Source organism: Leucoraja erinacea, chromosome 21 (genome assembly GCF_028641065.1).
Source record: "Leucoraja erinacea ecotype New England chromosome 21, Leri_hhj_1, whole genome shotgun sequence".
NCBI classification, from domain to species: Eukaryota; Metazoa; Chordata; class Chondrichthyes; order Rajiformes; family Rajidae; genus Leucoraja; species Leucoraja erinaceus.
The window spans coordinates 12,623,826-12,639,108 of record NC_073397.1 but is presented as its reverse complement, the minus strand read 5'-3'; the positions used below and the strand labels follow the sequence as shown (position 1 = coordinate 12,639,108).

The window sequence follows — 15,283 nt, the reverse complement described above, 5'->3', positions numbered from 1 at the left end:
TGTTCCCAAAATAAACTTGATCTCTCGGATTCACCTGGTTCCTTCAGAAATTGTGCCTCACTGGCATCTCAGTTGGCCCAACATTCAAATAATGGACATGGAGACTGAATTACTTTGCCACCTGTTAACCCCAAAATACAAATTAGGTATTACACATTGAAATGCAATAACATTTTAAACTATGAAGAATTTTAACTATTATAAACCAGTATCTTCAGCATTGGCAGTTTTCACAAGTGTGGAGTCTAATTTATTTATAATTACATTCTTGCACTAATTTTTTAATTTACTTTATTCAACTTCCTTCACTCACCCTATATTTTGCCCTTTCACTTTATTTTGTGTTCATTCTATGTAGAATTTACTTTCATTTCTAAATTTACCATATTTAATTGGTTCACGAAAAATGCTGACCTGTTCTGACAAGCCCCACATCCCCAGAGGAGTTTCAAAAAGTTCTCCAACAACTTTAAATTGCCACAAAATTATGAAAGCTCTAAGCAGCTGCAAGCATGGCTAATGGTAAGTGTCACATCGACACCACGACTCAGATTTTATGGCTTTTACTTTCAAGTAGATAGATTATGGTAAAAATCCATATGGTCGCAGTCAAAGTAAACCACAATGAAATGTAATAATACAATGGCATGCTTTGCAATTGGAACAGAGAAAGTGCAGCAGTTGAGAGTTTACACTGTTAAATGGTACTACTTGAAAAACAAAAAAAGCACATTGGAACTAAAATCAGAAAAGAATGCCAGAAAGTCTCAGCAGATCAGACAGCTTCTGTGGAAAGACAAAGTTAAACATTTCAGATCAAAAAAACTTTACATCATAACCAGAGAACCAAGAAAATAACAATTTTAAGTTGTAGAGTTGGAAGCAGAGGGATGGATGTGACAAAAAGGAAATCAGACTGCACTATTGAAAAATAAATGAGCTAATTTTACAGACACTAGCATTATCCCACACACTAGGGACAATTTACAATTTTTACTGAAGCCAATTAACCTACAAACCTGGACATCTTTGGAGTGTGGGATGAAACCAGAGCACACAGATAAAACCCACGTGGTCACAAGGCGAATGTACATACTCTGTACAAACAGCCTCGCGGTCAGGATCAAACCCGGATCTCTGGCGCTTTAAGGCAGCAACACTATCGCAGCAACACTGTGCCATCTTAAAAACCTGAAATCAAATTTCCCGAAATTGTAACATTGGGTTGCAAAAACATGCCCAAACGGAAGTTGAGATAGCACGATCCAGAAAGTGAAAAGAGAGAGGAACCATTTAAAAAGCTTTGAAAGATTGACTATGGCTCAAATCAACTCCTGCCTTAGCGATGACTTGGATTCCCTTCAATTTTCCTATCACCACAACAGGTGAACAGCAGATGCAATTTAACTAGCTGTCCATTCTGCACTGGACCATTTAGATAACAGGAACACATCTGTTAGGCTGCTGCTCATCAACTACAACTTGGCGTTCAATTATCCCCGAAGATGCAAGACCTGTGCCTTGATGTTCCTTTTCAATTGGATCCTTGGTCTCCGCATCAGCAGACCTCAAACAGTGCAAACCAGGAATATCTCCTCCACACTGACCATTAGCACAGGTGCATCTTAGGGCTGTTCGTTTATCCCTTTACTCTACTTTCTTTACATCGATCACTGTGTGGCTAAACACAATAGACAATAGGTGCAGGAGTAGGCCATTCGGCCCTTCGATCCAGCACCGCCATTCAATGTGATCATGGCTGATCATCCACAATCAGTACCCCATTCCTGCCTTCTCCCCATAACCCCTGGCTCCGCTATCTTTAAGAGCACTATCTAGCTCTCTCTTGAAAGTATCCAGAGAACAGGCCTCCACCATCCTCGGAGGCAGAGAATTCCAGAGACTCACCACTCTCTGTGTGAAAAAGTGTTTCCTCATCACGGTTCCAAATGGCTTACCCCTTATTCTTAAACTGTGCCCCCTGGTTCTGGACTCCCCCAACAGCGGGAACATGTTTCCTGCCTCTAGCATGTCCAAACCCTTAATAATCTTATATGTTTCAATAAGATTCCCTCTCATCCTTCTAACACAGCTGCAATGCCATCTACAAATTCTCTGTGAGCTGAATGACAGGTGGTCTCAGTCAGTATCAGGAGATGGGAACAAATGCGAACATTCTCATGCAAATGGAAACAAAACCCAGGAACCAATCATTGAGTTTAGAGGTGAGGAGCCGTGTGCTATTTTTTATTGGTGTGTATGTCGTGGAGACATGTAGGAAATTCCAACTCAGTTTACATCTTAGATGATCTGTACTGGGAGTAGCACGCTCTTGGGAATCACAAAGATGGTAACCAATACCTGTACTTTCTTAGAACTTTGAACTGATTCAGCAAGGCACCGAATACGCCAAACCTCTATAGATGCATTGATGAAACAATCCTGACTGGTTGCATCATGGCCTGATACAGTAATTCCAACACACGAGAAGAGGCTGCAGAGGTTGAGTCTCTTTTCAAGGAAGAAAGGAACCACGTAGACCATACAGGTACCTTTTGCAGTTGTAAAAACAATTGTTAATCAGTGGTACAGATGAATTGATTAAAACCAGGGAACTGATAATCTAAAGTGGCAAAGGGCACTGGAGGTGTCACAGGTGTAAGATGAAAGACACTGGACCAGGAGAAAGGATAATTAAGAAATGGGTTTGGTGCTGCAAGAACGGACTGATGAGCAGACAATGGGTCAGTCTAGATAATTCCCCAAGAGACTGAAGCACCTGCATTCAGCCTGAAGACAAGACTCTCAGCATTCAATTGTCTGCCATTTTAATTCACCAGCCCACTCCCACTGAGACATTTTGGACTGTTTAATTTTTTCATTTAGATATACAACACGTAACCGGGCCCTTCGTCCCGCCGAGTCCGCACCGACCCACAATCCCCGCACATTAACATTATTCACACACACAAGCAACAACGTTCAATTTTACCAAGCCAATTAACCTGCAAACCTGTATGATTTTGGAGTGCGGGAGGAAATTGGTGCTCCTGGGGAAAACTCACGCAGGTCACCGGGAGAATGTACAAAATCCAGACAGACGAGCAACTGGTCAAGATCAAACCCAGGTCTCTGGCGCTGTAAGGTAGCAAATCTACCGCTGCGTCTCCCTGTTGCAACAAGGCCCAACAAAAGTTTGAGGAAACACAACTCGTGTATTTTCTCTTCATGTGGTAGTCTTTGGTACTCCAAGTAATTGAATTCTACGACCTCTATTTTGTGGTCAGTTTCTCTGTACATGGTCCATCTACAATATAGGTTCCGGATTTTCCTTTTCCCATTACGGCAGCGAGTCCTTCAGGATTTTTCCATCAAGCTCCACATTTTGGATTTTTACATGCCTTTTCCCCCCTTCAACTGAATGACTATCTGCAGCTCATTCCCAGAGCAAAACTCCCTCTCTATTTCACTCTCTCTACAACTTAAGTATTTTCTAACTTTTTCCAGTTCTGACAAAGTCTTCAAGCCAAAACATTGCGTCTGTTTTTCTTTCCATTGATGCTGCCTGATCTGTGGAGCATTTCCAGCATTTTCTGTTTTTATTAATGAAACTATTTTCCTACTCTGAACTCAACTTAAAAAGCTTCAGAAAAAAAATCGACAAAATACAAGAACCTCCAAATTCCAATTCTTTAAAGCTAAAATTTAAATTCTAAAATTGCTTGCAATGGAAGCCTAAATTAATTTGAAATTAATGAGGAATTGTGTCAAAAACAATTGATCATGTGTTGTTTCCCCACTTTTAGCCAAAACATTAACAACTTGCATTCATTTTGCAGCATTATTAAATCAAAAATTGATATCAAGGTACAGCAAAATACAAGCTAAAGCTACAAGGGTTGGTTTTAATAAAGAAATGACATCAAAAAGGACGATTGTGGGAGTATTTAGGTTCCTAGCAGATGAATATGTTGGAGCTGTTGGGTGAAGGAGATTGGTTTGGAGGGGATTGGTCATAGGGCAGGAAATAAGTTTGCTTGGAAGCAAATTTATTAAGAATATTGGGAAAACTGGAGGCAAATCCTGTGCATGAGCTCTTGTGAATTTTACTGCATCACGTTCTTGATATGGAATTTAAAGGCTGCCAATATGCAGCTTTTACATACACTTGGAAAGTTACTACATGAAGAATGGGACACCTTTTGGTGTTTGCTCAGTCCCCTGCACTAATCTGTATCATTGACTGCATAGCCAGCCAGGCATCATTGCCATCTTTAAATTCACAACCATATCACCATTGTTGGATGAATAATGGGTAATGATGAATCAGAGTACAGGAGGAGATTGATGATCTGATTGAATGGTGCCAGAACAACAATCTTGCTTCCAATGTTACCAAGTCCAAGGAGCTAATTCCTGACTTTATCAACAGGACAGGAGTGGAGGGAATAAACAGCTTCAAGATCATGGGCATCTTCATCTCCAAGATCTATCCCAGGACCAGCAATGGATGCAATCATAAAGAAACCTCATTACTCCCCGACTTTGTCAGAAGATAATCTATCAACTTCTATAGATGCATTGTAGAAAGCATACTGATTGATTACATTATGGCCTGGTTTGGTAACTCGAATTCCCAGGAACAAAAGAGCATGCAGAAAGTGGGAGACAGTGGCAGTCCATCTGGGGTACTGATCTCCCCACCAAGTATCTACAAGAGGCACTGCCGCATAGAGGTAGCTAATATAATCAAAGACCCACACCATCCTGGCAATGCTGAACTCACTACTACCATTGGGAAGGTGGTACAGGAGCCAGAGAACAGTAACCTCCAGGTTCGAGAATGGCTTCTTCCCAGCAGCCTTCAGACCCCTGAACACTGCCCAACATTAATCACAACCCCACCTCAGCAACTGTGGTCCACTATGAAGTTTGTTTTGGTTGCACTACATACTTTGGTTTTGTCCTATTCTGGTCCAGTTACTTTGTATTACTGATTATTACTTTATTGTATTATTAATTAGTGTATACTTGTTTGTTGTGTTATTGCATTAAAGCTGCAGGAAGAATTTCATTGTTCTGTTGCTGATACATATGAAAATTAGACACTCTTTAGTTATTTATAGTTGCAGAATTACTTGAGTACATGGCTTTGGGCAATCCAAATGCACAGCATTGCAATACAGTAAAGTCACTTCTTGGATATTGCCCAACACCAATTCTAGAGTATTAGAGCAGGGTTAAAGGAAGATATTCAAAAAGAGCTGTAAAATATACAAAATTTAGTATGGGAATAATCAGTATTTTTCTGGGCTAAATGTTTTGGACAGATGGATTTGTTTTACAAAGAAATTAAACAATCTATTTCTGGGACCCATCATCAAGCCGAACTTATGTCCAAGCCAACAACAGCAATGTTAAATTGCTTCAAAGGTGGTAGGAGCAAAGACAAGGAGGAGAAGGAAGAAGTGAGAGTGGGAGCAAAAATGAAGGAAGAAATAGCTATCTAAATTGTTCTATAAATAGTGGCATTTATCACCGCCATATCACAGAGTTTTATAAAATGAGAACAGAATTAAATCTCAGCTATTCATATTTCATTTCTTTTCAAAATTAATCCTGTTCAGATAAATAAGACCAATATTCATGCACTTCAAGGAATGATAATCAACAGAACTAAAATAAATAGCAGATTAAATCATTTAGTAGTTTCTGCAGCAGAGGATGCCCTCGCATTTGCGTCAGCCACACCCTACATGTTCAATCCCAATTTTGCTGAAGCAGCACTTTTCCACACAATTTTCTTTACACGGTCAGCTATTTACACAGCTAAGCAGATTAAATATTTGCTCACCAAGCCCTACCTATGGAGAGCTCAAACAGTCAAAATACTACATATCTAACATCAGCATGCATCTCATTATCTAATCCAAAGCCAGACAACCGATTCCATGATCTACATTTTATGAATCCCTGCCTACAAAATGAAATGTAATTATTCCACAGCACAGTATTTAGCCTCATTAGATGTTTTTACTGTCCTGGCTACATATAAATAAACAAATCACTGAACCCTTTTTATCTCCATCACTGACACGACATGTTCAAACGCATCATTCCAAAAATATATGCATACTTCAAATGAATCTCTTTTTCCCTCACCATTTTATATTTATGCCTTAATAGTGCAAGCTCAGCATGTAATATGATCTCCCAAATTTAAAAAAAAAAAAAAATTGCATTTTGGGAATAAATTGGAAAGAAGTGAACCAAATTGTCACTATTGAGGAGACATAGAGCAACATTAACTCCAGCCTAAAGACCCATCCCTTTGAGTAGGAGCTCCAATGTATAAAAATACACAAAACTAAAAATACTACAAGAATGGGTTACATTTGAATTGGCAACCGTAATCTAAAATTAATCCATAGTCGGATACATTGAAATGCACCTCATTGGACCAGACAGTTTAAATTGAACATTCTTGGAGGCATCTCCACGAAACAGCACTAATTCTGAACAGGAAAGTATAATTCATATTGATGAAAACATACCCTTAAACTGGTCCATTCAAATTACACACATGTACATACAGTGCCCTCCATAATGTTTGGGACAAAGACCCATCATTTATTTAAATGTCTCTGTATGCCACAATTTGAGATTTGTAATAGAAAAGAAAATCACATGTGGTTAAAGTACACATTGTCAGATTTTAATAAAGGCCATTTTTATACATTTTGGTTTCACCATGTAGAAATTACAGCAGCATTTATACATAGTCCCCCCATTTCATGGCACCATAATGTTTGGGACACAGCAATGTCATGTAAATGAAAGTAGTCATGTTTAGTATTTTGTTGCATATCCTTTGCATGCAATGACTGTGATTCATGGATTATTGTGTGTCTTCTCAGGTGATGCTCTGCCAGGCCTGTATTACAGCCATCTTTAGCTTGTGTCTTTTTACAATATTGCACACAAAATGTGACAAAATGGGGTCAAATTTCAAATTTCTTCAAAAAAGTTTACACACACTTTATTGGGTTCATGACTAACATAGTATCAACAACAAATATAAGAAAATATAGCGTATTTTAATATAATACTTTTCGGTCCGTCACAGAAAACATGCTTGCATCAATCTGTAGTGTGCATGGTTAAGCATATATCATTATATCAACCACATTTTTGTTTGGAAATGGAAAGAAATAATACAAATTGCATTAATTGCAGTGTGTAAAAAGAGTTGAGATATTGTATTATAATTTTGCTGCATGTCATTGTGGTATATATCATGTCTTGATTGGTGAATGTTTAGTCTGTGACTTTATTTGAAGCAGAAATAATATGTGAATGCTTCATTGAACATAATTCCGACTGGTAACTACGCACTTCGACCGAGCACATTATCGCACGCGTCATGCAAGCCACCTAAACAGTCATTTGGCAACCTAAAAAGCTGCCAAGGTTGCCCGGCTGGCAACAGGGAAAAAACGTTAAGCGGGAGACCTGTTAGAGGTTTGGAGCCTCCATGATTTAACTTACTGGGGTACCGACCCCGATAACAGTCGTTGTGACAATGGACACCAAGCACAACAACCTTTACGGGATCTTTACTGTACTGTATTACCTCTATGTTACTGTATTTTTCTCAGAAGATATTTCCCTAGACCATTATCAAAACGTATATATATGAAAGGCCATATGAAGCTTATTTATTAATTAAATATTCATGACTAAATGTGGCAGAGTTTTTAATGTCACACTTTTGGTGTCCAAAATGGTGGGAAAACGATGAATGTTTTTCTGTTATGAACAAAGTTTTTGACTTTCGGTCTTCAAGTTATCTAATTTATATCTGCTATTTATAAGGTTTCATATGATGGGTAGATTTTTGTTAAGAACAGCGTATTGGTGTAAAAAAGTGAATACTAATCTTGTTAGTCAAAAACTCTCCGGTATTGTAAAAAGACACAGGCCTGTATGGCAGACATCTTTATCTTATGCTTGTTTTGGGGGCTAGTCCCCTTCAGTTTTCTCTTCAGCAAATTTTCTCTTCAGCAATGCTCAATTGGGTGATTGACTTGGCCATTCAAGAATTGAACATTTCTTAGCTTTGAAAAACTGCTTTGTTGCTTTAGAAGTATGTTTGGGATCATTGTCTTGCTGTAGAATGAACCGCTGGCCAATGAGTTTTAAGGCTTCTTTTTTAAACTTAAGCAGATAGGATGTGTCTATACACTTCAGAATTCATTATGCTATAATAATAAATATAATGATAGCTGCATTATACATATGCAGTTTTATCATCAATGACGACAAGTGGTTGTCGGGTGGCTGCCGCCCAATTGTTTGCCAAGCCTTTTTAACAAGTTTGTATGCACAAAATGAATTTTGGTTGTCAGGTGGCTGCAGCCCAATTGTTTGCCTTGGCTTGGCTTTTAAAATAGTTGCAACATTTGGCTGCCAGCCCAAGAATCCATTCGGCCCACAATGTCTATACTAGCCCTCCGGAAACCAGTAGCTTCGGCCCACAACACCCATACTAGCGCAACAGAAAGCCCCCACCCCACTCCCACTCACTGGCGAGCAATATTGGAATTGGTGGAGAGGTGGAATATTGCGTTGGTGACCAGCCCTCCTGTGTGATGTTGGGACCCAACGGGTCCCATTTAGTCTAGTATGTAATAGAGATCTGTGATTCCAAGCACTTTTTGACCATTATCCTGTTTCAGGACCTTATTTTAATTTGGTCTCATAAATAATATGGTCACATAAATAATGATTAGTTGTCCAGTCAACTATCAAAATGTGTTTGTTATATTTTCAAATTCAGCGTGGCCATTCCATCAAAATCAAACTTCCCCGCAATCTGCAAAGTATTTCAGCATGTGAAGCGTGCTTTTTTAAATTTCAAATTAGTGTTATAAAACTTAGAGCAAACTTATGTTGAAAATTAAATAGAGACATGGAACTGCAGATGCTGGTTTACTAAAAAAGACACAAAGAGCAGGACCGATCAACGGATCGGGCAGCATGGATAGGTGTTGTTTTATGTTGGGACCATTCTTCAGACTGATTGGGGGAAGAGAGCAAACTGGAAGAAAGGAGGGGCAGAACAAAACATGGCAGGTGGATACAGGTGAGGGGGGAGGGAGAGGGGGGGAGGGGGGGGATTGATAGACAGGTGGTTGAACAAAAGCCAGAGAATAAAAAAGGCGAAGATGATGCACAAAAGGTTTGAAGAGTTGTGAATTGTGAAGCATGAGGAAGGAATGCAAGTGGAGGGGGAGGGGGGGGGGGGGGGGGGGGGGGGGGGGGGGGGGGGGGGGTGTGAATCCAGGTGTGGCACAAGGGAGGGAGTATGGGGAAGAAAGAGGGGTATGGTGGAGAAATGGGTTGTTCAAGGTTACCAAAAATTGGAGGATTTAATTTTCATACCATTGGGGTGTAAGCTACTGAAACAGAATACAAAGTGCCGTGCCTTCTGTTTACGTGTGGCCTCAGTCTGGCAACTGATGCAGCCCAAGACAGAAAGGTCAATTTGCAAATGAGAAGTGGAGATAGCAACTGGGAGATCTGATAAACCTTGGTGGACCAAGTGCGGGTGTTCGGCAAAGCAGTCACGGAGTCCACGCTTGTTTTTGATGTACAGGAGGCCACATAGGAAACATCAGATGCAGTAGATGAGGTTAGAGGAGCACGTAAACCTCTGTCTCACGTGGAAGGACTGCAGGGATCCCTGGATGGAGGTGGAGGAGATATAGGCACAGGTGTTACATTTCCTGTGGTTGCAGGGTTGAATACCCGGAGAGGGGGTGGTTTGAATGGGAAAGGAAAACTGTGAAACATTGAATTTTTGCTCTACAGAATATATGATACAGCTTTTGTGCAAAACATTCACCACAGATTATTTGCTGCGTCTACACTAAATATGGCTTAGATTCATTACCTAGTAAATTACATTTCTTCCTGTACCTGCTAGAACACTGCAGGAACTGTTACATTCGTACATAATCTGTTAAATTAAGACAACCATTTCACAGACTCACAATTATTTTAAATGTCAGGAACATTGCATACGTGTGAAGAAGGATAAGTGAGGATACATGAGAAATTAGTTCACAAAATGGGGCTGAGGAGAGAATAAATATTCACCAAATGCTTTTAACATTGGAGCAAATAAAATATTATAACTAAATGCCACTTGCTTAATAGATACAATACTGTGCCAAATTAAAATCTGGATCAATTTCTTTGGTGAAATGCCAATGTTTCTTCAGGTTAAAATACACCGCAAATCAAACCCAATATTTAGTCATATGATAAGCATCAAGTTTTAATAATGCTGCTTCAAATCAAAATTAAAACTTTTGTACAATATAAAGAAATAAGCTCCCAATGCAGTACGCATTAAATTTTAATCTAAAAACTAGTGCACAACACATCAATATTCACTGATGTGAAGATCCTATCCTATGCAAAAGAGCAGAGTAATCACTGCATAAATATGACAAAATGGAAAGCAGAAACTATCAATAATATTTTTCAGCGTCCACGATGCTGTAGATATTGTAACCCTGGTACTTTTCCCTAACCACCTTTGATTGTAAATGTAATCAAACTAAATACAATGCGAGGTCATCTAAAACTGTTACTATAACAACATCCTTGACTGTTACAGCTCGACATAACAATTGTGCGCAGACAGTTGCTATACTGAAGTGACAGGAAAATCTGACATCCACCTTCTTAACCTGCACACAAATAACTACCAGCTGTTCAAAACAAAATGCAGTCAGGTCAGTCTTGAAGAACTCTTGCATAATTTTAGCAGTCACTATTAAAACACACACCCATACCTTCTTGTGTACTAACCACAACATTAAGATCAAAGATTCAACTAAAATGATTTTTTTTTTTAATGTAGCTCTTAATTAATTTACCAATGCCTGAAACATGGAAACAAAGTCATTATTTCTGCTGCAAATGTAAAAACCCTAATACAGCATGACATTTTTCAGCTTTGGAAAGTTAGAAGGAAGGGAACTGGTTCCAAACAAGGTCTGGCTAGTATTGCAATACATGTTTTGGGTACCTCTTAGCAGGCATATTTCATGGGCATTAACAAATCTACTTGCACATTTGTTCACGTCTGAATCTGTATTTTTCCCTACACGTCTCCTCACTACTTAACACGAAGCAAACAACGGAAATTATCACAATTATCCACGGTCATTCATATAAGCTTACATTCTAAAAAGTAAGAAAGTTTAGTACCATTTCCAAAAAACGGCCGGTCAAATTAGAAAGGCTTAGTATCAAGTAAATAAAGTGGGACATTGCACACATAAATGCCATAACCTCCAGAAATATGCACCTTAATATGCAAAAAGTATCTGCAGACTGTTCTAACAGGCCTGCCAGTAAGTGCAAGATGCAGATGTCAGATCCACCAGTACTTCAGCAGCTGTCTATCAACAAACACACCAATGACAACTGCTTATGAAAAACAAGTCAAAAGTCAGTCCCTCAAACTACTATCAGCAGATTCAACAACGCAAAAGCCTATCCTACTGTTGTCTGCACATCCACAATTCAAAGCAAGCCATTAAGGTGCCATCATGTTGAATTATGCACAAGGTGCAGATATCACCAGTTTAAATTTAAAAAATTGAGAACTAAAACACCCACCAGAGATTACAGCCTATCCCATCCATATCTCAGAACTTAGTTCCCCCCCATTCCAAATAGCAAACAAATGAAAATGTTTATGACCTCCTGTGAAATTCTACCAAAATTAACAAGGTAAGCTATATGTTTTTTTACATATGTACTTCAGGTAGTGCAAAGTGTTTCTTCAATAGCTGCAGACATTATATTTCTTCATACTCATTTTTTACAATGACATTTAAGTTGTCTCTACATCCTAATATTCTAAACATACAAATAATTATTATAATTCTCAGCGATTTAAAAAAAGCAGTTTTGGTTACTCCAGACACAGCTATAAATATTCTACTTCTAAACCCTGACATCTTAATCTCAATTGTAAATTAATCCAAAGATAACATTTAATATTGTTTTACTGCAAGGAAAATACAAGTACTGTCTTCATAAAACAACAAATGGAGAAAAGCAAAAATACAGCATTAATCAGAAACTTAGACATTGGAGATTCTCTGGGATCTGCATTGACAAATGAAAAGTATAAATAGAAATGACATTTCAAGAATTGACTACATTCATAAGAATGCACCACATCTGGCTTCCTCTTTCTGCAAAGGGTTAATGGTCGCATTGCATAATTTAGGAACACATTAAGTCCAATTCCTGGTCTGTTTTAGGATGAGCAATGTCAGTCAGAACAGAATTTGATTGCTTGCAGCAATCAGTGCAAAAACACAATGATCAAAAACAGGATCATCCAACAGATTTATAAAAAGATCCAAAGCACATGTGGACTATTGCACTCATAGACCAACGCCACCCTTGTTCCTTCACAATCAATGCCCTTACATGATTGCTGAAGTATAACAAACATACTATGATCTGTGCCTTACCCATTAAATGCTGAATATATATGGTGTTGTTATTTTAAATCTCTGTATTTTAAACAATTTGAGCATTTCAGTTCAACTAAAAAGATCAGCTGCCTCCCGATGCCTTTCCCTTTCGCAGCATGGCAGTTTCCATGTTTTGTGCAGCTCAGAGTACATTGTAATTCGCGTGTTAGTTTAACGTGAGGATGACAAAATACATCTTTGTTTAACGCTTTTGTCTCCTTTTTTTCCTCCCTAGCTGTCAGAAACGCGAGTCATTTTTGCTTACAATTGCAAGATAGTCTTCCTAGCCTTACCGTCCTCACGACTGCAGACCAGCAGAACAACCTAGGGGACATTTTGCGCTTTTCCTCCCCCTCCCCATGTTGTTATTGTTGTTTGAACGCTACATAGAAGCGCAATTAAGATTCACGCCGAAACTGTAATTAAAATCCCTCCCAAAGCCCAAACCAACGTGACAGGAACGGCAACGCCATGGCGACCGCTTGATGAGCACCAATGCGAGCCCGGGCTGAGGCGGGCGGGCAGGGGCGAGGAAGCCAATGGGCGAGGGTCGGGGGGCGGGCATTCGCTCCCAACTTCAGTCCCAGTAATTAAGTTGTCTCGAACCCAAGATCTTTATGGGTTTTAATTTGTTTAAAATGTAATAGCGGTGATTTGCTATCCTCGCTGCGGTCTTCCCCTCGACCTCGAGAGAGAGTGAGAGAGAGCGAACGAACGAACGAACGCGGTCGGGGTCGGAGGGGGGAGAGGGAGAGGGAGCGGGGCAGGAGGGCCTCGCCGACCGGCCGGTCGACCGACCTTCAGAGGGAGCGGGAGAAGGCGGCAACCCCCCATCTCCTCCCCTCCCAAGGCCGCCCCGGCTAACAGGTTGGTGTGAGGAGCCACGCGTGTAACTTCGGGGAGGGGAAGAGGGCGGCCGCGGGGCTCGGGGAGGGGAGGCTGAGGGAGGTGAAGGAGGAGCGGGAAAGAAGCAGCGGCTCCTCCACAAAGAGCAGGCGGCGGGCGGGCGGGGAGAGGGTTAACGCGCCCGCCGCCCTGCCCGACCTCCAACCTCCTCCCCCTCCACGCGGCCTTCGCGCCCACTTACCAGCGCGGGCTGTTAGTCGCGGGAAACCGTCCAGTATCCTGACCTTCGTTTGCCGAAATAAGCCGAGCCAAAGCGCCGCCATGTTGCTCCTTGTTTATTTAAATCTCCAACACTCCCACAGCAGGCGGCCCATCGCGCGTGCGCACCGGCGCCCCGCCCGCGGTGCAACCTGGGAGTTGTAGTCCCACTGGCCGGGTCAGGTGTGCAGGTGGGTGCGCACTGCCATCAGGTCGAGGTGGTCACTGCCGTGGGGTGAGCGTAGACTCAGACATTGCATTGCCATTGTCTGTAACATGAATTGCGAGGAGTGGACTGCAGTCGGACTGCTGCAAATAAAAGCGTGAACGTGCATGATTAAAGGAAGTATTTTAAATGTAAAAAAGGTTGGGTGTGTAGCTTTCATGACAGCCTAATTATTTGGATTCTGGAGGTTTCGATGGTAGATGACTAAGTGCATTCAATGTACACACCGAGGATACATGATTGCATCACACTACTATCCAATGGGATACCACTACTGGCCACATCTTCCCATCTCCGTCACTTTCTGCTTTCCCCAGAGACCGTTCCCTCCGCCACTCCCTGGTCAACTCGTCCCTTCCTGCCCAACCCACCTCCTCCCCAGGTACTTTCTCCTGCAACTGCAGGAGAGGCAACACTTGTCCCTTTAACTTCCCCCTCGACCCATCCAAGGACCCCAACAGTCTTTTCAGGTGAGGCAGAGGTTCACTTGCACCCCCTCCAACCTCTTCTACCATATCCGCTGTTCCAGGTGTCAACTCCTGTACATCGGCAAGACCAAACGCTGGCTTGGAGATCGTTTCGCTGAACACCTCCGTACAATCTGCCTTAGGCTACCTGATCTCCCGGTTGCTCAGCACTTAAACTCCCCCTCCCATTCCTAATCTGACCTTTCTGTCCTGGGCCTTCTCCATTGTCAGAGTGAGGCCCAGTGCAAATTGGAGGAACTGCACCTCATATTTTGCTTGGGGAGCTTACACACCAGCGGTATGAACATTGACTTCTCTAACTTTAAATAGCCCTTGCTTTCCCTCTCTCTCCATCACCTCCCCCTTCCCAGTTCTCCCACCCATTTTACTGTCTCCTACTACATTCTATCTTTGTCCCGCCCACTCCCCGACATCAGTCTGAAGAAGGGTCTTGACCTGAAGCGTCACCAATTTCTTCTCTCCAGAGATGCTGCCTGTCCCACTGAGTTACTCCAGCATTTTGTGTCCACCTTCAATTTAAACCATCATCTGCAGTTCTTTCCTTCACACTACTATGTTTTGTCCACATGTTTCCATCTCCAATTTATAGATGGAATTTATTTAAAGTCACTTTTTTAACAGTTTTCAGTACAGCAAGAGTTACATCGTTTGAACATGACCTTGCCAGTCAATCCAGTTGCAAAAATTAATTACAAATCAAGAGCTATTTGAAGATTCTTGAAATGTAGTAGTGTCCATGTTGAGAACTAAATAAATGGACCGAAATCAATGTAAATGAGGTAAAATGATTATGTTCTACCTGATAAAGATTGAACTGTTATGAATTGGTGTAAGAGTTGCCATCTAAATAACTCAATAAAAACAGTCAACACTTACAAACCTCTCTTTTTGTATTT

General features: G+C 40.9%; 1 protein-coding gene across 4 annotated transcripts in view; it reads right to left on the bottom strand.

Moving 5' to 3' along the window:
• The window catches only part of LOC129707261 (nuclear receptor coactivator 3-like), a 196,160-nt gene extending 182,249 nt beyond the window's left edge, over nt 1-13,911 (bottom strand). The window contains exon 1 of one of the 4 annotated variants that reach the window (XM_055652168.1): nt 13,657-13,911. The gene's annotated coding sequence lies outside the window, so the exon portion shown is untranslated. Of the gene's footprint in view, nt 1-12,862; nt 13,051-13,656 lie in introns of those variants that run through there. The other 3 variants (XM_055652169.1, XM_055652172.1, XM_055652170.1) reach the window with 3 other exon arrangements.
• Nucleotides 13,912-15,283: the final 1,372 nt, after the last annotated feature.